The sequence below is a fragment of the Lolium perenne genome, chromosome 7 (assembly GCF_019359855.2).
Source record: "Lolium perenne isolate Kyuss_39 chromosome 7, Kyuss_2.0, whole genome shotgun sequence".
NCBI classification, from domain to species: domain Eukaryota; kingdom Viridiplantae; phylum Streptophyta; class Magnoliopsida; order Poales; family Poaceae; genus Lolium; species Lolium perenne.
Genome location: NC_067250.2, coordinates 183,776,124 through 183,799,431, shown reverse-complemented (window position 1 = coordinate 183,799,431; position 23,308 = coordinate 183,776,124). Strand labels below are relative to the sequence as shown.

General features: G+C 41.6%; 2 pseudogenes; both read left to right on the top strand.

The window, feature by feature from the left end:
- The first annotated feature begins 367 nt into the window (after positions 1 to 367).
- On the top strand, positions 368 to 1,680 carry LOC127315737 (uncharacterized; annotated as a pseudogene).
- A 19,947-nt stretch (positions 1,681 to 21,627) lies between these two features.
- On the top strand, positions 21,628 to 22,940 carry LOC127315736 (uncharacterized; annotated as a pseudogene).
- Positions 22,941 to 23,308: the final 368 nt, after the last annotated feature.

Sequence of the window (23,308 nt, the reverse complement as noted above, 5' to 3'; positions counted from 1 at the left end):
GCGGTAAGGCAGGGGCTAGCGGCGACGGCGGGAAGGGAGGGCGAGCGACGGGAAGGCAGGGCGAGCGGCAGCGGCGGCAAGCCAGGGGCGAGCGTCGGCGGGCAGGCGACAATGGCGGAGGGCGGGCAGGCGGCGGCGGGAACGCAAGCAGGCCCATCGACCCAAGGCATGCAGCCGGGCAGGTTTGGGAAGGTGAGAAGAAATCCAGCCCCTTTTTGATTGCATCCATTCCACTTCAGATTTGTGGTCTATTTGCATCAATTGCATGTTGATTTTGTGGGAACAATCAATCATTGTACAATATGTTGTGTTCATATGTATTGTGGCTGTATTTGATTGCATACATATATCGTAGATGAGCAAGAGAATGGATAAAAAGAAAAGGATGATTAGGGGAGCTGTTGTTTTTGTGGCTCTTGCTACGGTTGATGTACTTGTTTGAGCTATTATAAGGAAGAGAAGATCAGGTATAACCTATGGTCCAATGCATGAAAGAGATCATCAAAGGATAGACTATCTAAACAATAAAATTTGACATTCTGATGTGACTTGTAGAAATATGTTGAGGTTCGAGAGAGCTCCTTTCTTTCGGCTATGTGACATATTGAGAGATCGCTAATTGCTAGAAAATACTCAACATTTGTGTGTGGAGCAACAAGTGGCGTTGTTTCTACATACCGTTGGACATAACCTTCGGAATAGGGTTGTTGCAAAAAAAATTTGGTTTATCCTTCGGGACAATTAGCATATATTTTAGACGTGCCCTCCACGCCATAGGAGAGCCGCGTAATGATTATATCAGGACACCATCAATGGAGACCCCAACAAAAATTGCAGGAAATCATTGATTTGACTCATATTTTAAGGTATTCGCTAAAACTATTTCTTAGCTATTTAGGATATAGTTTATGTCATTTAATATTATTCACAATATAGGACTGCATTGAAGCTATCAATGGTAGATATGTGCGACCATCTGTTACCAAAGATGTGGAACATTCATTTCGTGGTAGGAAGGCCTTTGCTACTCAAAATGTGATGGCAGCGGTAGATTTTGACCTTCGGTTCACGTATGTGTTGGCTGGTTGGGAGGGAACAACACATGATGCCCTTGTTTTAGCTGATTCAATAGAGCGTGAGAGAGGCCTACAAGTACCAGAAGGTAACAAATAGCCAAAGTTTTAGTTGTCTATAAATTGTGTGAACCATTGTCACCAAAATTTGTTTTATTTGTTTAGGAAAATTCTACCTAGTTGATGCCGGATATGGAGCCAAGCCTGCCTTTTTGCCACCTTTTCGTCAAACAAGATACCATTGAACGAGTGGGGCAGGAACCCGGACCAAAATGAAAAGGAGCTGTTCAACCTAAGGCACTCATCTTTACGAGTGACGATAGAGCAAGCTTTTGGATCTCTCATGAGGAGGTTCAGAATTTTGGATGATGCCAAACCATTCTTTCCGTTTCCAGTACAAGTTGATATTGTTGTAGTTTGTTGCATTCTTCATAACTATGCACTATCTCAAGGGATTGACGAGTTTATTATACTGGAGGTGACTTGGACCACCCAACCAATCCGAACAGCAAGGCAACAAGCAAGAGACCATAGGGCCACCCTAGATCATAGGAAACATATTGCTAATCAAATGTGGGTGGATAGGCAGGTCATGTATGGAAATTGAGTGTGGCTGGACATTTATGCCATGTTTATGTATTGGAACCATGTATTTTTAATCTTCTATCATGCTATCTTTTCAATATTGTAATGGCTGGATATACTGGACCATTTTTATGTATTGAAACAATATTTGTGATGCTCCTAATGTCTTGTATCCATCCTTTTTATTGCTGGAAAGAAACGGGACCATTTTTATGGATTGAAACAATACTTGTGATGCTCCAAATGTGTTTTATCCATCCTTCTTATTGTTGGACAGAAATGGACAGTGTTGAAGTCACCGGTGCAAGTGCTGCAAGTGGCACCGGTAAGAGTGGGCTGGTTGTGTGGACCAATTCCATGTCCACTATGATGCTAGGTTTCTTGGCCGACCTTGTGGCTAGTGGTGCTAGAACTTCAAGTGGATTCAAGAGTGTGCACCATAACAAATGTGCTCAGACTTTGAATGAGTATTTCAAGTTGTCCTTGACCAGAGATCAATGTAGCAACCACCTTAAGAAGTGGAGGAAGATCTGGGGAAGGATAGTCCACTTGAAGAATTTAAGTGGAGCTCTATGGGATGAGGATACAAGCACCATTAGGCTCAGCGAGGAACACTATGCAGGCCATTGCAATGTAAGATTGTTAACGTTTTTTTGTCTAATTAATGATAACTACTTTCACATTTTCCTCTACTCACTTGGACATTTTTTTGTAGGCCTTCAAAGCTGATGCACCTTACTTGAATACCCAATTGAACACTATCGTGCCATGGAAACCATATTTGGATCCACTACAGCAACAGGGAAATATGCCAAGTCCGGGAATGACACACTATCTATTGATCTTGATGAAGATGAAAGTGAGGTGAACGTGTCGCCAAATGTTGCCGAGTCTACCTCTAAAGCACCACCAAAGAAGAAGGCTAAGGTTGTGAAAAATGAAGATGATCCACTAGTGACCACTCTCAAAGATGGGTTCAAAATGGTGGCTGATGCTCTTTTCAAGTCTGGTGGAGATGATGATGCCATACCAGATGGCTTGTGGGATGCTTTGGCTGCAATCAATGGATTCGATGAAGGGCATATTGCTCACTACAATGCTCATCTTGTTGACAATCCTAAGACGACAAAAGCATTCATGACCCTTAAAATCGAGAACAAGTTGGTTTGGGTGAGCCGATATGTGGAGAAGAACTTTGGAGTGCTCTATAATGTGCAGTAATTGTATGTGCTACTATGCTATGAACTGGAATGTTCTTTTGGATGGCTTGTATGACGTTTTCTACACAATTTGGAATGATCTTTCATGTACTGTGACTATTAGTATGCTTGTATGGTTGAAATCTGTGACTATTAGTATGCTTCTATGGTTGAAATCTGTTCTATCGTTTGATGCTATATATTGTTCTATTGTGGTTATTCATTTGCACTGCTTATTGTCCAAAATACAAACGAAATGCTGCCGAAATTTTGATTGTATGTTGTTGCAAATAACAAGTCACAAACGTGGAGGTAATCTCACCTAGCATAGCAAGGAGGTGAGGTGAATCAAATCCTAGCCATTCCATTCCAATTTTTTTGGTCTCAACCGAACACAAAACGGAACCGTTCCATTACACTTTTTTGGTCTCAACCGAACACAAGAATGGAACCAACCCATTCTAGTGGAATGGAACCATGACATTCTGTTTCACTTCGTTCCCCAACCGAACACACGCTAAATGTATGAAAAAGCTAATGTGTCACATCAATGATAAAGAGATGCATCGTATATAGATACAGTATCATAGCACATAGATCTGGAAAATTAATGCCAAACAAGTACACATTTTGTATTGAGATTTACAAATCAATAAATATAATTAGCCTATGACACTATTACATGATATTATGCATTTGGGAGATAGTATCATATTCATGATACTACTATATAATAATTTCCGTTCTAACTAGTCTCGTGAGCAAGACCGCTACATTAAGTCTGTGTCCACCCTTTGCAGGGCCGAGACGGCAAAATTCTAGGACCCGCGCGAAACTCCAAAAAAAGAGCCATCTTACTAATTTTTTTGAACTATTAAAGAAATTTAATATATATCTCTTAATATCTTACACAATATTTGGATGTAATAAAAATCATACCTACTCAATTCCCGTTTGCATAATGGTTATTTAAAAAAATCATTCTTTTAGGATTCTTCCAAATAAAATCTTCAATGATATTCTCATAATCAATCTTCTACAACACTTCACTCTCAACTGATATTGTCGCGAAATCACCGAATCTTTATTGTGTCATCGTATTACGCGCATATACGACTTCAATAGTTTCGATTTATAATCTTTTTGACCTATTGATGCAACCTTCGTAGGATTGGTCAACAATGTTCTATATGCAATACTTTGCGTGGGGAAAACAATCACGCCGCTCCTTCCCAATAATTTTGAAGCACTACATACAAAATATAAATTAACACAATTAACGAGATGTAACATCATCAATCAATAATCTGCAATTAGTAAACCATTAGTAATTACCAGTATCAAGTGCATATATCCTACAACCTTCGTCTCAAGTGCGCACTTAAATTCACCTCCAGTAAATTGGACGGTAAATATTGAAGGAAACCGTTAAGATTGAAATTCTAGATGATTCTCCATCTTAAATTTTGACAAAAAAGTGAGTAGAAGTTTGGTACTAACATATAAATACTTAGGTATTTAGAAATTCCAATATCACCAAAAAGAAATACTAACATCTGAATATCAACTATGTTTGCATTAAGCATCTATTAAAAATGGAAGAACATATCCTAGACGCCTCAAGTGACACCCATATTCACCTCCAGTCAATTGGGTGGTATATTTGAACGAAACCTTGAAGATTGAAATTGTGGATGATCCTATGCCTTAACTTTTGACAAAAAAAAGTGAGTGAAAGTGTGGCACTAACAAATAATTAGGTTTTCAGAAATTCTAATAAATACTAACATCTGAATATCAACTATGTTTACACTATAAGTGTCTATTAAAAATATAAGAACATATTCTAGAACCTTCTCCTCAAGTGTGCATGTAAATTCAGCTCCCGTCGGGTACTTGGGAGCTAATGCTGGAAGAAAACCATAAATATTGAAATTCTGGATGGTTCTCCCTCATGAGTTTTGACAATGATTGAAAGTTGGCAGTAACATATAAATAATGAAGTCTTAAAAAATTCTAGTGTATCCAAATAGAAATACTAACATCCAAATATCGACAATTATTATATTAAGTGTCTAATCTATAAGGTAACACATATACTCACGCACTTTATATCAAGAAAACATCATCACATATTCTTGATAGATCATAATTATTAACTTGTCAGCAAGCAGAATATGAATATTACAACTGATTTAAACACATTGTTCCCGACAATAGCCACATCGTTCTACCTCAGTAGCGTTCGGTATGTGCACGTTGAACCATGGATCCTTTGAGAAGATCATATATGTAGACAAGTGGATAACTGATGACCATTCGTTGAGTGGTACGCAATGAACAATGTCGTTAAATTCAAATCTTGAATTCAGAAAAGTGATAGATTTGTTAAGAAGGAAACTGCTAAGATTAAAATTGTGAATGATTCTCCGTCTAAAATTTTGACAAAAAATTAGTGAAAATTTGGCACTAATAGATGAGTAATTAAGTCTTCAGAAATTCGAACATAGCCAAAATAAATATTAACATCCAAATTCGACAATTCTGACATTAAGTGTTTATTAAAAGTATGAAAACATACCCTAGAACCTTCGTGTCAAGTGTGCACATAAATTCATCTCCCGTCGCCCGTATGGGCGCTAAAGTGTTGGAAGTAAACTACAAATATTGATATTGCAGAAGATTCTTCGTCTCAAATGGTATGAAGTTTGGCCCTAACACATGTATAATGAAGTCTTAAAAAATCCTAATGTCACCAAAAGAAAATGCTAACGTTGGAATAAGAACTATTCTTACATTAATTCTATAAATATGACAATGCTGCAGATGATACCCGGCCTTAATGCGAGGGCCACCTACTAGTTGAATAAAAAGCATATTATTTAAGAAAATTACGAAAAAACATGGTAGCATTCAAAAAACACTGACGTAGCAAGACAAATATGAGTGTTTGGCAAATCCTAGCGAGTTGCATCGTCGACCCCGGCTGGTTGCAATGCCAAGCATCATTGGTAGCGGCCCGACTAGCGTTCGTAGCGATGGTGCCCAGCCCTTGCAGCAGCACCGCCGCCCCACCTTTGCAGCATCCATCGCCGGGAACTACGTCAGCGGACGGACGGGGGACATGAACCACGCCGGCGATCGGGAACCGCTCCGGTGGACGGGAGCCGCGCCAGCAGCAGCTGGGACATGAAGCGGAGCGGCGAGGTAGATACGTCGAGAATGTCTGGCTTGCGAGGCAGGCTCAAATCACCATGCACGTAGCTGCTGGTTGGAGGCCAGCCGGAGGTAAGAGGCTCCCGGTGCAGCGAGGGCGTCCTGTTACGCTGCTGGTCTTGTTGGGAAAGGTGGCGAGATCGGTGTGGAGGCACGGATGGCGGCGATGAAGCGGAGGAGCACGACCTGGAAGAGTGGCGAGGCAGCAACGCAGGGCCGGCAGCGAAGCATCGCGCGGAAGGGACCGATGGCTATGGTGAGCGCAGCATCGCGCGGAAATTAATGGCGAGTATCCAATGTAGGTGGTTCGATCAGTGGCGAGCGTCCATCCACACGTACACATATAACATGACAGTGTTTGTAGGGTTGATGTATCTTGTAGGCATCTCATGCATGTATCCATGCAAGGTACACCAGCCAGTGGTGATCTGGGTGTGAGCTGGGCCTTTCACGATACTAAGTATTTAGCCTACCTAATTATGTACAGTACTTTTATTAAAAAAAAAGAACAGCTCATACTACACTTAGAGGTACTGTGCTTCAGTCATATGTGCCAACTGCCAAGTGTAATGGCAGAACAGGACGCATCAAGATCCTGGCGAGACTAAGACATGATCGAATTGATTGGCACTTACAATTGCGCCATGCTGCAACGGCTAGCCAGGAGGCTCGCTCGCTGACTCGCAACTGTTCATCTGTATATCAGTATAGTACACTGTATTATTTCTAGGAGTATTTTGTGCAGTAGCTCAAGTGTCTCGTTAGACTGGTCCATGTTTGGCAGCCAGTGTGACGCGTGGTGCCAAGGTGATGGGGAAACCCTAGCTTGGTTGCATGCTCTGTTTTGCTTCTCTGATAACTCCTCCAAATTAAAACCAATCTCTTGCGTGATTTTGTAGGTGATGGTGGTGTGTACGTATTCAGTTTTATTGATTCTATTGCTGTCTACTCCTGCGACCTGGCGGATCTTGTTCCGTTGCATGCAGGGTCATACCGCAGGCATGTGCAGCCTGTTTAACCGAACAGGGCCTTCCAATTCAGAGAGGCTCTAAATTAATATGTTAAAATAGTACTCTATTGACCGATTTTATTTAATTGGATCTCAATCAATTCTACGAGAGATGCTACGGAGTACTATACTCCATTAAGGCAGTACTAGTGCTTAGGAAATTTGCAATCACATTAACTCCAAAGGCCCCAAGCCATCCACGCCTCTTTAACCGTATCTTTTCTTTCTCTTCCATCGCGAGTGCAGCTACTACCTCCGTCCCGGTTTATAAGTCTTGTGTATCTCTAGATCATTAATTTAACCAACATGACATAATATATATATATATATATACTAAAAAAATCATTAGAAAGTTCAGATGTTGTACTTTCTAATGGTATAATTTTTATATTGTAAAACTTATATTATATTGGTCAAATTTACGATATTGGGATACGTGTAGGCCCTGTAAACCGGAACGGAGGGAGTAATTCAGTTAGTCTTCCAATGAATATTAATATTTAGTCTCAAGGATTTTTATGAAGAACTAATTGAAGATTCATTTTAGAAAGATGGAACATTTCGGCTAAAAATTAGCATTTTTGAATTTTTAGATTGCTTTTTCACATGATGCACTTCTTTTAATTTATTTTACCACATACTACCTCAATTCCTATAAATAAGACGCACACACATTTCAATGTGAACCTTGACCAAATAAATAGGACAACAATATCACGATCATATAATACATAAGCAACATTGTTAGAATCGTGTTGGAAAATACTTTCTAATGATACTAGTTTTATATCAAATATTTTTTATATATTTCATCCTGAAAAATATGTTTCAACTTCATCAAAACTTGCATGTATCTACAAACTAAACTCATCTAAACACATGTATATCTAGATAAAATTGAAACATCCTTTTTAAATAGAGAGATATAGATTAATATTTTGTCAAAGATAAAATACGAAAAACAAGGGAGCATTGTTTATTGAAATGGAGTGAGTAGTATATATAAAATCATCTTAGTTGCCAATGATCATGTTGAGGGCCTCTATTTCTTGTTTTTGCTCAGGGCCTCCGTATTCTCAGGTACGGCTCTGGTTGCACGGTCTGGTTGGTGTGTCTACTTAATGCAGCTCGTAATCATCGATTGCTCAATGTATTCAACTAATTTAGTCGCATACTTCGTAGTTTAGTTAGTCTATCTTTCAAACTATCAATAGCAGGAGAACCAAGGTACTTGTTGTGCAATTTTTTTGTTATATTGTGAATGAAATTATGGTAGTGTTCCACATTTCCATTTCACTTGGGTCTGCTAGGGCCGTTGGCATTTTACACAGATCTTAGTAGGTTAACATTTTCGATCTTAATGGGCTAACATTTTTGCAGTGATTAATCGGACTAGTGGTTAAGTCCATGTCTGTCCACAAATAACGCATTGTTGACCGTTTGATTCCATCCCTCCTTTTCTCATATTAGTATATGCTTTTTTATTTAAATGCATTATCATGATCTTCCACTTGGAATGTCGCTGGTTCGCTGCATTTGCATATTGGGGTGCACATACACCGGTGGTGGGGTGGGTAGCTGGGGAGTCCGCTTAGAGCATCTCCAGTCGCGTCGTTCAAAAAGCGTCCGGTATAAATAATTTGGGAAACGTTTGAGACCGTGCTGGACAAAAAGAGACCAAAAATCTGTAAAAAAAAGAGGCCCTTTTCCAGCCGCGTCCCTCAAACAGCGTCCGGATACATGCATTTTAATAGAGGAGACCACCCCATGTGGGAAAGTAGATGAGAGAAAGTGTGGGGAAAAATAATGGCATGTGGGGAGTAGGGGCTGCATGCATGCATGTGGGCACTGTTTTTGTGTCCGGCGTCCCCGGTAGAGATTCTATACATAGAGTCTCTACCGAACGCCTTGACACAAAATGAAGCGCTATTTAGCTTTAACGCGACCTGGACAACTTTTTTTCCCCATTTCTTGTCCGCGATCCTCCAAAAATCATTTGGGGAAGCTGACTGGAGATGCTCTTACACATCTGGGGGCCATGCATTGGGATGGATATGAACATGCAACAGGGGTACACAGAGCTGTAGCATCTGCACAAAATCACAAGGAGTGGCATGTGTGTGGTAGATTAATTGGCAGTGATCCATAGAAGCAAGCCGCCGAAATGATATTCCGGAAGGTTGCGTGTGGTATGTTGGTATGCGCAGCGCTGTGTACGTATCGGCATGTTCCACCGGTATGAGTTAGTAGTATAGTGTAACCTAATTATTCCGTCTGCTGTTTTCTTGTGCTAATAATTGGATCATGGTATCTGTCTGACTTACCGCATGATTGAGCTGAGCCTTGGAAAGTTGGAATGTTTTGTCGTGGGTGTAATGATCGGCAGAGAGATTATTTATGGGATGTAGTATATATTGGAGCTCTGTGTGTTTTCATACTTACAATGACTATCTCGATCTCCAATTAACCAGGATGGATGTGTCAGGCTGTGAGGGGAACTCGGAGGGAAGATGCAGACGCAGGTGCGAACAACAGAGAAATTACAAAACGCTGTGGCGAGCTGTGTAACCATAAGATATAGATAATTAGTGGCATGTCCTGAACTTGGTGAATGCATGTTTCAATGTACTTTAGATATACCATATGCGTATATGTAGCCTGAAGTTTGTGAGTGTGATCTCTCTATCTATTTTCAGATATACGAAGTCAAGAGTACAAAACTGGTCACATTTACAATGGCAAAATACTCTATCAGACATGGAGTATTTTTTTTTTTTTTTGCAAGATAATACCTGGATGCATGATGTTGATGCAAACAATCACGAGTATGTCACTAGACAAAATAAAATAGATTATGGGTACGGTAGCAGAAACCAAGTTTATGTAAGTGGTGGAATATCTTTTATGGTTCTACTTTATATTTTATTGATCTAAAATTGTAGTTGTATTAGTTCACCGATTGCACTTGGTTAAAGATGCGGGGACGTGTTGGCTCAACTTGAAAAATTGTTATATTGTGATCCAAATTCATATACTAAAGGAAGGCTAACTTCTGACGAGCGGAACGAGGCCGTCGCGGTACGTATCGTTGTCACCCGCCTATATATACATATTTTAAGCCGCCACTAGGATTCATCAGATTATAAGATAATCCACGGTGTTTGTAAATACTCACCGATATAGTGAAGTTTTGCTGGCTGGCGCCCGCCGTTTTTTTCCCTTCTGTGTTGGAAGGAGTTTTCCACGTTAAATCTTGTGTCTCCGCTGCGTTTACCTTTATCGTTTTTCGTTATTTTCTTGTCGCATTTATAACACAAATGATGATCGAGAGAGTCTCTCTTGGAAGATGTAAATTTGAGCCGAAAATGATATCACAATTTTTAGTACGAATTAAAGTGTGATGAAATGGAAGAAAAGGGTAAAGACACCAGCTCACTAGTATTGATTACTTTTATATTGTGGACTATATGTTGTTACAGACTATATTATCACTGATGTTAACCATGACTTTAGTGAGAAATATTCAGAGTAAAAAAAATCTCATCTCGACTCAAGATACTCATTTTATTGGTTCAATCTAAATAAGGTTGCCCGTCTTACAAAGATTTATCACGGGGAACTTCTACAATTATGAGCATGAACATATATACAAGATAATCTTGAGATATTCATTTTTCATGCATGGATAACCGGAGAATTTAGCAATTGTCTTGGTATTTGAAAGTGCATCAATACCGAGTTGCGCAACAAGATATCCGTAATGGCTTCTAGATGACTTGCTGCATCGAGCGAGGGATATTCAACGTGTTGAATGTTAAAATTACGAAAAATGTTCAAATAAATGATAGAGCTTTCCATTGCCTAGGGCCTCTATATATATGTCACTAAAGTTTCATAATTAGTATTTTTCGAAATCTTAAGAGCATGTTTCTAATTATACTGTACCAGGTGATTATGTCGGAATTATGTGTAGTATTTATGTGTCAGAACTATTGTATTGGTACTTGTATCATTGTTTTAAAGTTCACCCTACCTCAAGTTAGATCCGCCCTCCGCGATTGAATACTCCATAGCAGACATCATGTATTCAAAGAGTAGATGTAAATCATCGTAATTACTTGCAGAATGTGTATGTTTCCCCATCCCTCGGGTCCTTCCCCGAGGGCGGCGGCGACGTGCCGTGCCTCCGAGTGACCTCCCAGCGGCCTCCCTCGACTCCTCTAGGTCATTCCTACCAACTATCACCGCCGCGAGGAGCGCCACCAGGCAAAGCCTGCATGGAGTGGCAGCGGTGGAGGATCTTCCTCGGCCGCAGATCGGTGGTTCGAAGCAGCAACACTTGGTCATGTTGATCTTAGGCATGGATGCAAAAACATTGTGGCCAAGGTGGCCATGGCATTCTGGCGACGACATGGTGCAGCCGGGCTCGATCTCTGGGCCCATATTGGCTCGGATGGGCCGCAACATCCACATGATGTGTATCTCCTCTACCCCGTTGTTGGTATAGAAATATGGTCCCTAGCTTCACCCGAGTTGGTCGGCCATATGGTCACGACAACGAATTGGGAGGCGTGCTGACGGTGAAAACCGTGTTGTGTCCCTGGTCATAACGGGCGATAGCGATGGCGGCGTCTCGCTTCGTTACCTTGTTGAAGGCACGACCCTCATAGCCAACGTCTGATGAGGACATCCCTACCACACTACCTCCGTCACTTCAAGATGAAGATAATGCTGATGTGAAGCTCAAGTCCAATGAAGTTAGGATTGGACCAATGACACGAGCTTGTGCGAAGCTACTTAAACAACAGGTGAACTTGTTCCTAAGTGATACTTTGATCGATGAGAACTTTATACTGCCTAAGTCGTATTACTTATGTATGATCAGGTATGAAGAGGAACCAAGCATCGCACGAGGAGGAGAGGAGTAGCTGGACAAGAAGATGGACGTGAAGCTGGACATAGAGCTGGACATGAAGACATTCCATGGACGCGTGAGGGAGGAGCGGGAGGCATGCGCGAGAGGAGGAGATGTTCAGGCCGGCGCCCAGCCCGGTCAACCGGCCGTGCCGCCGGTGACCGGCTTCCACGCTGGATCCATCCGGTTCAAACCGGATTTTGCGCATGTGCCAACCGGGCACTATCCAGTAAGCCTGGCTGCCTCGCCCGGTTGCCAGCCGGTCCCTGGCCCGGTCCAAACCTGACCGGCCGGTCCCAGGTCCGATCGACCGGCCCCCAGGCCGGCCGTGTCCGAATCTGTCTCGACCAGATCCCGATCTGGGTCGGTTATTCTTGTAGTTTTTCGACCTGAGGTCGTCCTGAACCCCTATATAAGTGCCCAGGACGCCCCCACAATAGTTTTAGACCACGTTTAAGATAAACTCTAGTTCATAGTTGATTGCTTTGCAACTCTATTGAATCCCTACACCATATTGCATTGATTTGGTGTAATCTCTGAAAGTCTTGTGTGATCTGCTGTTCCATTGGGAATTAGAAGGTTGCAACTTATCGCTTCGTGGTCGGCGGCTACGTGCGCAAGTGTGTGGAGTTGTGAATGTCTTGCATGGTTGAGAGCTATTGCATTGGCGAAAGGGACCAATCGAGAGATCTCGTTGCGTCATACAAGTTATCATCCACTTCATCAAGTTATCTCCGCTGTGTTCGCCCCGTGATCATCATCACCACCGTTGCTTACTGGGAAGATCGGGCCACCCCTTATCATCATGGTATCAGATTTTAGTGTTTTCTCGGTAAGTCATCCACAATCCACCCCATAGTTGAGTTGTGAGTGGTTCCTATCCAGAAAAAGCCAAAAAAAATTTAGGGTTAGGGTTTGCCATAGCCTTAGATTGCACTAATTTTCGAGTTTTAGTTACTTTTCGTAGTTGTTTTTGCGTATCTTTTCTTTCATCTAGTATTGTTAGGGTTTGTGTTTCCGCTTTCATCTCTCAGTTTTTGTTGCTCCGAGTCCACATAGCATACAGTGTGTTTGTCCAAACCATAGCCACAGCCTTTCGATATACGTGCTAGGAACTTCCCCAGAAGAGACTAGTTTTCCGCTCGACAGGCTGCTCTTAGGGTTTTGGTGCTTTGCATTATCTGTTGGCCGTGTTATCAAGGAGTTGAGTCATAAAATCAAAAAAAAAAGAGAAAATAGAAAAGAAGCAAAAAGACATACATAGATGCGTGTGATACAAAAGAAAATCCATAATGTATTTCATCTCTGAGAGCTATTTCAAATAAGTTGATTGGTGTTGAATACGAGTAAAATATTTCATGACTATAGTGATGCAAAAGGAAGCTTGTCTAGACTGTGGCATAGACTTTGGCATGTCATGTTGGATGTTATTATTGTCATATGCTTAGTATTTATTGTTGTAGAATGACTTGTCTCAAATGGCTGAGAGTGCATAATGTGTCATTGAAAGAATCATGTGTTGTTTCCATCATAAAAGCATAATATTGTGGTATTCTCTTTTGATGCTTTATTGGGTTGACTTGGCGCATGCCTATACCATGTTATGACTATAACAAGTCAACTAAAACCTCTATGATCATTTAGTTTTTGACTTGTAATATCACTTGATTCTTTGATTGATAAGGGTTTTGTCGCTATGCATGATTATGGCCATTATCGCTCTCTTAGTTGATCGCTCCCAGTCTTTTGCTAGCTTTCGCCTGTACTGAGTATAAAATCTACTCGTGCATCCAACCACCATTGAACTAAAGTTTGCCAATTGTGTCCACCATATCTACCTAATAGCATTATTGCTATTCCAAGTATGCTCATCATATTTTTATTTATCTTCCAAATTAAATTTTGGCATCAGAAAATTTGTCAGTAAAGCTCTTACGAACTTGATGGCACATTTACTTTCTTGCACTTAATAAATTTGATCATTGTGCCTATGTTATGAAGTTTATATGTTTGCAAATTGCGAGTTGTGGGTTAGTAGAATCATGCTTCCATGGGGAACACTTTCGACATTGCACTTATATTTAGTTGATGTCATGTTCTTTTGTTTATGGATGCCTAGCGGTGCGAAATAAAATGGGAACTTGTAAGTCCATGGAGTTTGTATATGAGTTAGAGAAACGCCTAGGCCGCAATCTAAGCCATGTATCATTCATGGTGGAAAATTACAGCTAAGCCATAGTGAGCATTCTATATGAAGCATTTGCAATAAAAAGCTATACCCATAGTAAATAAAAAATTGTTGAGATGCTCATTGTCTGTTTGTCTTGTCATTTTGGCATGGGATTGCTCCTACAAGAGTACCTCCATATCATGGGGCAAGAGGTACCCCGTTGGCAGTTCTCGATGATACATGTATATTTACAATGACAAGAACTTATTTGAAACCTAAGTTGAGTAGCATGAGGTTTAGGTACTCGCATTTAAGGGCATACGATTTTTAACTTGTGATTTGCAAGCATATAGCTCATTTTTTACTCACATTAACTTTAACCATTCAAGATTCTTATGATAGGGGAAATGAGAGCTCGAAGCTAATAAGTACCATACTTTTTGGAAGGTTTATAAAATTTGTTTATCTTGCTTACTCTGCAAAAAGTCTCTCTTTTACTTTTATGTTGGGTCTTCATCTTCTACTTTATGCACCAATTAAGAGAGCATTGTTGTCATTCTTAGTGCAATGTGCATAGTCCCAAAATTATTATTGATTGAATCATGATTGTGCTATTGCTTGTTCTTAAATTACTTGTACCTAGTCACTCTCTGAACTTTGAAGGTGTCCTGGTATTTATGTTTTGCTACTTTATAAAGGACATGTTGAGTACCACTATGCTATGTTTTCTCTATGCTTAAAAACAAACAGTTGCTTTTAATGCACTATTATTCATGATCCTTTGTTTGAGTTACTCTTCATGCTATAACATAGTTGCTAAGTTCTATTGAATTATACCTATCATGTCTATATATAGAGTACTTTGATCCCAGCTTACAATGCTTTGCAATACTTGATGAAGATTGTGTTGGCTGCATGTGACCTCAAAAAAATTATTTTTGTTATCACTTACTTACTCAAGGACGAGCATGAGTTAAGCTTGGGGATGCTAGATACGTCTCAAATGTATCTATAATTTGTGATGCTCCATGCTAGTTTTACACCAATTGATATATGTTTTGTTTACACCTCGTGGCACTTTTATGCATTTTTCGGCACTAACCTATTGACAAGATGCCACGGTGCCAGTTCCCTATTTTCCGCTATTTTTGTATTGTAGAAACTTGTACAGGAAATATTCTCGGAATTGGACGAAACAAAAGCAAAAATTCCTATTTTTCTTAAGCGAAGACGGAGGCCAGCAAAGAGACGGAGGAGGGCCATAGGGTGGTGGACCATGCCTAGGCGCAGCCTAGCCCTAGCCCGCACCTAGGGTGATCTGGCGCCACCAGGCCTCCACCGACCTAGCCCTTCCGCCTATATAAAGCTCCAGATGAAAAAACCCCAAATATACAAGTCTTTGTCCATAAAAAGTTCTGTAGCTCCGCCGCCATCGCAGAGAAGATCCGGCGGACAGAAGTCTCAATTATGGCACCCTGCCGGGACGGGGAATTGCCCCCAGAGCCATCGCCATCGACTCCACCGCCATCTCCATCACCGTTGCTGAGTCCTACGATGAGGAGTGAGTAGTTCTACCGCGGGGCTGAGGGCTCTACCGGTAGCTATGTGGTTTATCTCTCTCTCCTATGGTGTGATCTTTATGTAACCATGAGCTTTGTAATCTAGATGTCGTTATGATATTCAAGTGAATTTTACTTATGTGATCTCCGGAGACTCCTTGTCCCACGTGTGTAAAGGTGACGGTGTGTGCACCGTGTTGGTCTCTTAGGCTATATTTCATAGAATACTTGTTCACTGAATTATGATTTGAGTTAGATGTCTCTATGAAATTGTGGTGTGTTAGTACCTCCTATGAATGCTCAAAGTGACGGAGTGGGTTTTTCATTAGTACTTGGGAATACATCTTTAAGGTTTGCTTTTGCAGCCCTACGCGGTGAACTAGTGTTTGTTATCCAACCGAAGAGTAGTTCAGAGTAGCTTAGTGAAGTGCTTATATTTATATTCCTTTATGGTATCATTGTTGAGAGTTACCACTAGTGAAAGTATGATTCCTATGCCTTGTTTCCAAACATCAAATCACCGTTTATTTAGTGTTTTGCTGCATGTTTACTTGCTGCCATATTTATTTTATATTGTTATTACCACTTATATTCATCCATATCACTTCCAGTTTACTATCTCTTCGCCAAACTAGTGCACCTATACATCTGACAAGTGTATTTGGTGTGTTGGGGACACAAGATACTTCTTGTATCGTAATTGCAAGGTTGCTTGAGAGGGATATCTTTGACCTCTACCTCTGTGAGTTTGATAAACCTTGGGTGATCTACTCAAGCAAAACTTGTTGATATTCTACAAACCTCTGCACTTGGAGGTCCAACATTATCTACAAGAATAGAAGTATGCGTAAACATCAAAAGTGAGGGGAGTAAGCTCTTATACAAGAGCCAGTTACAACACTTTTTTCCAAGACACTTCGAGACAGTGAGAGGTGGATCATGTATGAATAATGTACTACAATTTTATAGCTACCTACATGTAGGCTACAACCTTGTTATGGATGACATGGCAATATTTATAGGCAACAATTGACTCTACTATTAAACTAGCTTTTATTGTATATAATAACTTTTCTTCTTTTTTCTCTCTCCTACAACTCAACGGTAATACTACCTCCATCCCAAGGTTTAAGGCTTATATTTTTTGGAAAAGTCAAAACAAGTAAAGTTTGAGCAAAATTTTAGAATAATCTATCAAGAAATATGTAGATAGCACATGAAAATATATTTCATTATCTATCTAATAATATTAATTTTATATTTGACATGTTAATGATTTTTTATAAAAATATAGTCAAACTTAACATAGTTTGACTTTCTAAAAAAATAATGGCCTTAAGCCTTGGGATGTAGGTAGTATTACACGTCTCAAGATATTTATAGGCAATAGTTGACTCTACTATTAAACTAGCTTTCATTGTATATATAAAAAAATCTTCTTTTCTCTCTCTCCGACTACTCATGTTGGGAGTAACATCACACATCTCAAGATAACGTTTTGGTGACATCGCATGAGAATAAATGAAGAAAAGAGAGTGAGGTGGGAACATCACACACCCAAAGATAAGATGAGTGTACAACATAATAAATGACACAATGCATGAAATCATGTACAAGTTACTCTATCCACTATGAAAGGTAGTAACATAAACTGCTCACTCCATTTTTACTACCCTGCATTTTGGCTTTGGTTAAAGTCAAAGTTTCTAAAGTTTGACCAAAGATATAGCAAAAAATATCAACATCTATAATTGCATACTTACATAATATAAAAATACAATTCAAGATGATCCTAACGATATTAATTTAATATTCTGGATATTAATAATTTTTCCTATATATATTTGTAACTGAACTTTGTAAAGTTTGACTTTAGCTAAACATATAAGGTAGGGTAATTGCGAACGGATGGGTAGTAACAATGCATGCACTAGTCTAAGTTACTCCCCAATATATTCAACAATGCATGCACTAGTCATCCTATTATACTTTCTCTTAAAGAGTCACGGTCTGGAATATAGTACTATTAGTACAGGAAAAGACCCAGTTGAACCTGAGTGCACATGAACCCAGGTGGGAAATGCATTTTTCAAATGTTAAAAAATTCTGAAATAAAAATAACAGGGTACGTATGCATGTCCCATGTGTGCGTAGAAAGTTTTCGCGGAGAAACCACTTTTTTATTTCAGAATCTAAAAAAGACAAAATACGTCACATATATACTGCTATATAGCCCTGCAAAATTTCACTTTCTTGCCGAGGCAAAATAAAAGGTTTTTTCGTCATGAAACTCATGTCCAGGGCACATGTTTGAGATCACCTTTGCATTTATTTTATGTTTCAATTTTTAAAACATGTTTTTACATCACAAACGCACTTTTGAAAAAATGGGTTCACATGCATCCAGGTTCTGAAAAGCCAGTCTCGTACAGTACAGGTTAGATTTCCCCATCAGATTATCGCCGGCCGGTCAAAAAGTGGACAAATTAAACTGCAATCATGCATGCATTCGATCCCAAATTGATCCGTTGCTAGTACCAGTACCTGACTAGCTAACTACTGCGCACCTCGCCTAAAATTGATCCGTTTTCTGTCCCAAATCAATCGACACCAACCCACTGATGTCATTCGATCTTTCAGTTAGCATTTGTCACGAGTCAGGAACCGTGCATGCATAATGCATATTGCATTGGAGTATCTAGTGCCGAACGCTAGCTACCAGGCTACGTACTCGGACAACCGCATACCTCCTCGATCTCGTACACGTATATGTGCACATTTGCTGGATGGACCAATTAATCATTTGTGCACGCCCTAGCTACCCAGCTACTAGAACATTGCGTTAGTTCGAGCGTATATCCCTACCGTCGTCGATCGATGCACGCGCCTATGACACTGCTTGTATATATCTTTCGAAGCGTGCACTGCGATGGCATGGGAGCGCGATGGAGGAACCATACATACTCATAGTATGATGGCTAGGTAGCTATCCTGGAGTAGCTTAAGAATCTGCATCGATCATACATGTTGGTGGCTGGCCACGAAGGAAAGGTGCCGCTAAGCTAGCGGCAACATGGACTATACTGGGTAACGAACTATCGAGGTGGACGTACCGATCGACCCGTCAAGAAATTGATGGTTTGCTAGTTATGCGATTTTGCGTTCCGTCACGAGTAGCTAGCTTGCGCTATAAATGTGCTGGTTAATCAAGCTGAAACGGATGGATGGATTGCAACCATCGAACTAGCTAACCAGTTGGCTTGATCTGATCGACTCGCCGGTACTAAACAGTCCATGTGTTCCGCCTGGAGATACATATCTTGGTGGTGGATCAATTCGATGGGTAGTAATCAGATACCCGATCGATTCGGTTCGCTCAGCTAGCTAGGGGCAACCCATCGATCTCGGAACTGCACACATGCACTGTACTAGCTAGAGGCGATCTGAAGAGACCGGTATGACTGTGCAGCTAGAGCGGACCAGGTCGATGTGCACAGCCGATCGAAAGGACTGAACCGTCGAAAATGGCTAGCTACCAGCTGCTACACTGGTCACGGTCGAGCCCTGTTGCCATCGATCGGCCCAGACGGCGGCCGGCCGGCCAGGAACGCACGGCGCGCGACACGGCCCCTGCTGGGAAAACAGCAACGGCGCAACCGACTGATCGACGCGCCGCGCTGCGCCTCGGCTTGTCGGCGCCCGCGCGCGCAACGGGACATTCCCGGCGACAGGGACGCCGCAACGAAGAAATTCACCCCACGTTTCGTCCGTTTTTTCTTCCCGTCGGCGACAACGGGCATCGCCATCCATCGCGCGGCGCCGCAGCTCCTGGCTTCGTCGCCTCAAGGCTTCAGGGCCAAGTCTGGCACGTACGTAGGACTAGATCCATCCACCAAACCCCGCGCACTTGCGTCCGCTTCCACCACCACCACCCAAACCCTGCAGCAAACGTTAGCATGTTCCACCGCCACCGGTTGGTCGATCAGTCGCAGACCACCATCCTCATCTCTCACATGGCCACGGATTGGATACGCGTCACCAACTAATTAAACGGGCTTGCGTAGTGTAGATTAATGGCAGGGTTCAACTGATACAGAGTGATGTTTCATAGGTTCATGGGAGTACGACTGTACCCTGACGAAACGCATGCGCATCTTCACAGCAGCAGTACCCAGGCTTTAATCAGCAGTTGGTTAAGCTGGGGGTGTTCAATCGCCGACCCTTCCGAAACACTCCGGCATTACACCCCATCGGTGTTTTATCCGTCTCACCCTAGCTAGCGGCACCCTTAATTCTCCCAAGCTCACGGATTAGCTTAATGGAGGAGAGTGCGCGCGCGACATTATTTTGTAGATGCGATCGAGCGAAAGCTAGAGGCTAGAGCTGCCAAGTGCTACGTACTCTGTCCTTTACTTGTGTGTTCTTGAAAGGAATGTCTTTTTCCATATGCTCAGGGCCTCATGTACAGAGTTACTAGACTAATAACCTTGCAAAACGTAACTGGCAAAATTGATATAATGTATTTTCTGTCATGAACAAGAGACAATAAAACACATTTTCTTCAACTATTGGGTTGCTAGGTCTATATGGTCAATCATTCAGATTGAGGCTACCTTATACCCACCCAGCAATATTGCAAATAATTTTGGCAATTGGCTAAATGGGGTGGAATCTAGGTATAAAACGCTTATCAGTGTAGGAGCGATTATTGTCTTATGATCGCTTTGGCTATGTAGAAATGATAAAGTTTTTAATGATAACAATTCTTCTCTCTTGTAGGTTTTATACCGTTCTACGGCTTTGCTCTGTTTATGGTCGCCACTTCAACGACTGGAGGACCGCGACCTTTTTACGGAGGTGTCTACACGGTTGAAGAATACAGCCAATGAGTTTATTTCCCAACATAGGTGGCTGCATAATTGAAGGATTGAAGCCAATGAAGTTTAGTCGATCTCTTTATCTTCTTTATAATTCAATTTCGTTTCATACTTGATACTCGAACGGCTGTGTGCATCCTAGTTATGCAGAGGCTAGGTGTAATGTTTAAAGCTTTTGAGTAATAAAGCTCCCGTTATCGGAAAAAACAGAGTTACTCTACTACTTATAATGAGGATATTATAGCTAGTATCATGCACTAAGGGTGTGTTCGGTTGGAGGAACCAAGTAGAATGTAATGAGATGGTTCTGCACCTGAAGGTCATACATGTGTTCGGTTGGACTAATGGAATGGAATGCACCGGTTCCTCAAAAGCGAATATTTCTGCCAGATGTGGAATCCGCCGGTTCCACCGAATCTGTGGAACGGACCCGTTCCAGCTCTTTTCCTCACCTTTTCTTTCCCTCACCCCCCAAAAAAATACCCAACCCGCCTGACCCCCAAACCGCACGACCCGCACCCATCTCGTGTCCTCTCATTCTGGCGGCGCATGGGAAGGAGGGCTAGCGGCTAGCGGCTAGCGGCGGCGGGCAGCCAGCGGCGACGGGCAGGCAGCGACGGTGGAGGGCGGGCATGCGGTGGCGGGAAGGCGAAGCAGCGGCGGTAAGGCGGTGGGCTAGCGGCGACGGCGGGAAGGGAGGGCGAGCGACGGGGAAGGCAGTGGCGAGCGGCAGCGCGGCAAGCTGGGCGAGCGTCGGCGGGCAAAGCGACAATGGCGGAGGGCGGGCAGGCGGCGGCGGGAACGCAAGGTGCCCATCGACCCAAGGCATGCACGGGCAGGTTTGGGAAGGTGAGAAGAAATCCAGCCCCTTTTTGATTGCATCCATTCCACTTCAGATTTGTGGTCTATTTGCATCAATTGCATGTTGATTTTGTGGGAACAATCAATCATTGTACAATATGTTGTGTTCATATGTATTGTGGCTGTATTTGATTGCATACATATATCGTAGATGAGCAAGAGAATGGATAAAAAGAAAAGGATGATTAGGGGAGCTGTTGTTTTTGTGGCTCTTGCTACGGTTGATGTACTTGTTTGAGCTATTATAAGGAAGAGAAGATCAGGTATAACCTATGGTCCAATGCATGAAAGAGATCATCAAAGGATAGACTATCTAAACAATAAAATTTGACATTCTGATGTGACTTGTAGAAATATGTTGAGGTTCGAGAGAGCTCCTTTCTTTCGGCTATGTGACATATTGAGAGATCGCTAATTGCTAGAAAATACTCAACATTTGTGTGTGGAGCAACAAGTGGCGTTGTTTCTACATACCGTTGGACATAACCTTCGGAATAGGGTTGTTGCAAAAAAAATTTGGTTTATCCTTCGGGACAATTAGCATATATTTTAGACGTGCCCTCCACGCCATAGGAGAGCCGCGTAATGATTATATCAGGACACCATCAATGGAGACCCCAACAAAAATTGCAGGAAATCATTGATTTGACTCATATTTTAAGGTATTCGCTAAAACTATTTCTTAGCTATTTAGGATATAGTTTATGTCATTTAATATTATTCACAATATAGGACTGCATTGAAGCTATCAATGGTAGATATGTGCGACCATACGTTACCAAAGATGTGGAACATTCATTTCGTGGTAGGAAGGCCTTTGCTACTCAAAATGTGATGGCAGCGGTAGATTTTGACCTTCGGTTCACGTATGTGTTGGCTGGTTGGGAGGGAACAACACATGATGCCCTTGTTTTAGCTGATTCAATAGAGCGTGAGAGAGGCCTACAAGTACCAGAAGGTAACAAATAGCCAAAGTTTTAGTTGTCTATAAATTGTGTGAACCATTGTCACCAAAATTTGTTTTATTTGTTTAGGAAAATTCTACCTAGTTGATGCCGGATATGGAGCCAAGCCTGCCTTTTTGCCACCTTTTCGTCAAACAAGATACCATTGAACGAGTGGGGCAGGAACCCGGACCAAAATGAAAAGGAGCTGTTCAACCTAAGGCACTCATCTTTACGAGTGACGATAGAGCAAGCTTTTGGATCTCTCATGAGGAGGTTCAGAATTTTGGATGATGCCAAACCATTCTTTCCGTTTCCAGTACAAGTTGATATTGTTGTAGTTTGTTGCATTCTTCATAACTATGCACTATCTCAAGGGATTGACGAGTTTATTATACTGGAGGTGACTTGGACCACCCAACCAATCCGAACAGCAAGGCAACAAGCAAGAGACCATAGGGCCACCCTAGATCATAGGAAACATATTGCTAATCAAATGTGGGTGGATAGGCAGGTCATGTATGGAAATTGAGTGTGGCTGGACATTTATGCCATGTTTATGTATTGGAACCATGTATTTTTAATCTTCTATCATGCTATCTTTTCAATATTGTAATGGCTGGATATACTGGACCATTTTTATGTATTGAAACAATATTTGTGATGCTCCTAATGTCTTGTATCCATCCTTTTTATTGCTGGAAAGAAACGGGACCATTTTTATGGATTGAAACAATACTTGTGATGCTCCAAATGTGTTTTATCCATCCTTCTTATTGTTGGACAGAAATGGACAGTGTTGAAGTCACCGGTGCAAGTGCTGCAAGTGGCACCGGTAAGAGTGGGCTGGTTGTGTGGACCAATTCCATGTCCACTATGATGCTAGGTTTCTTGGCCGAC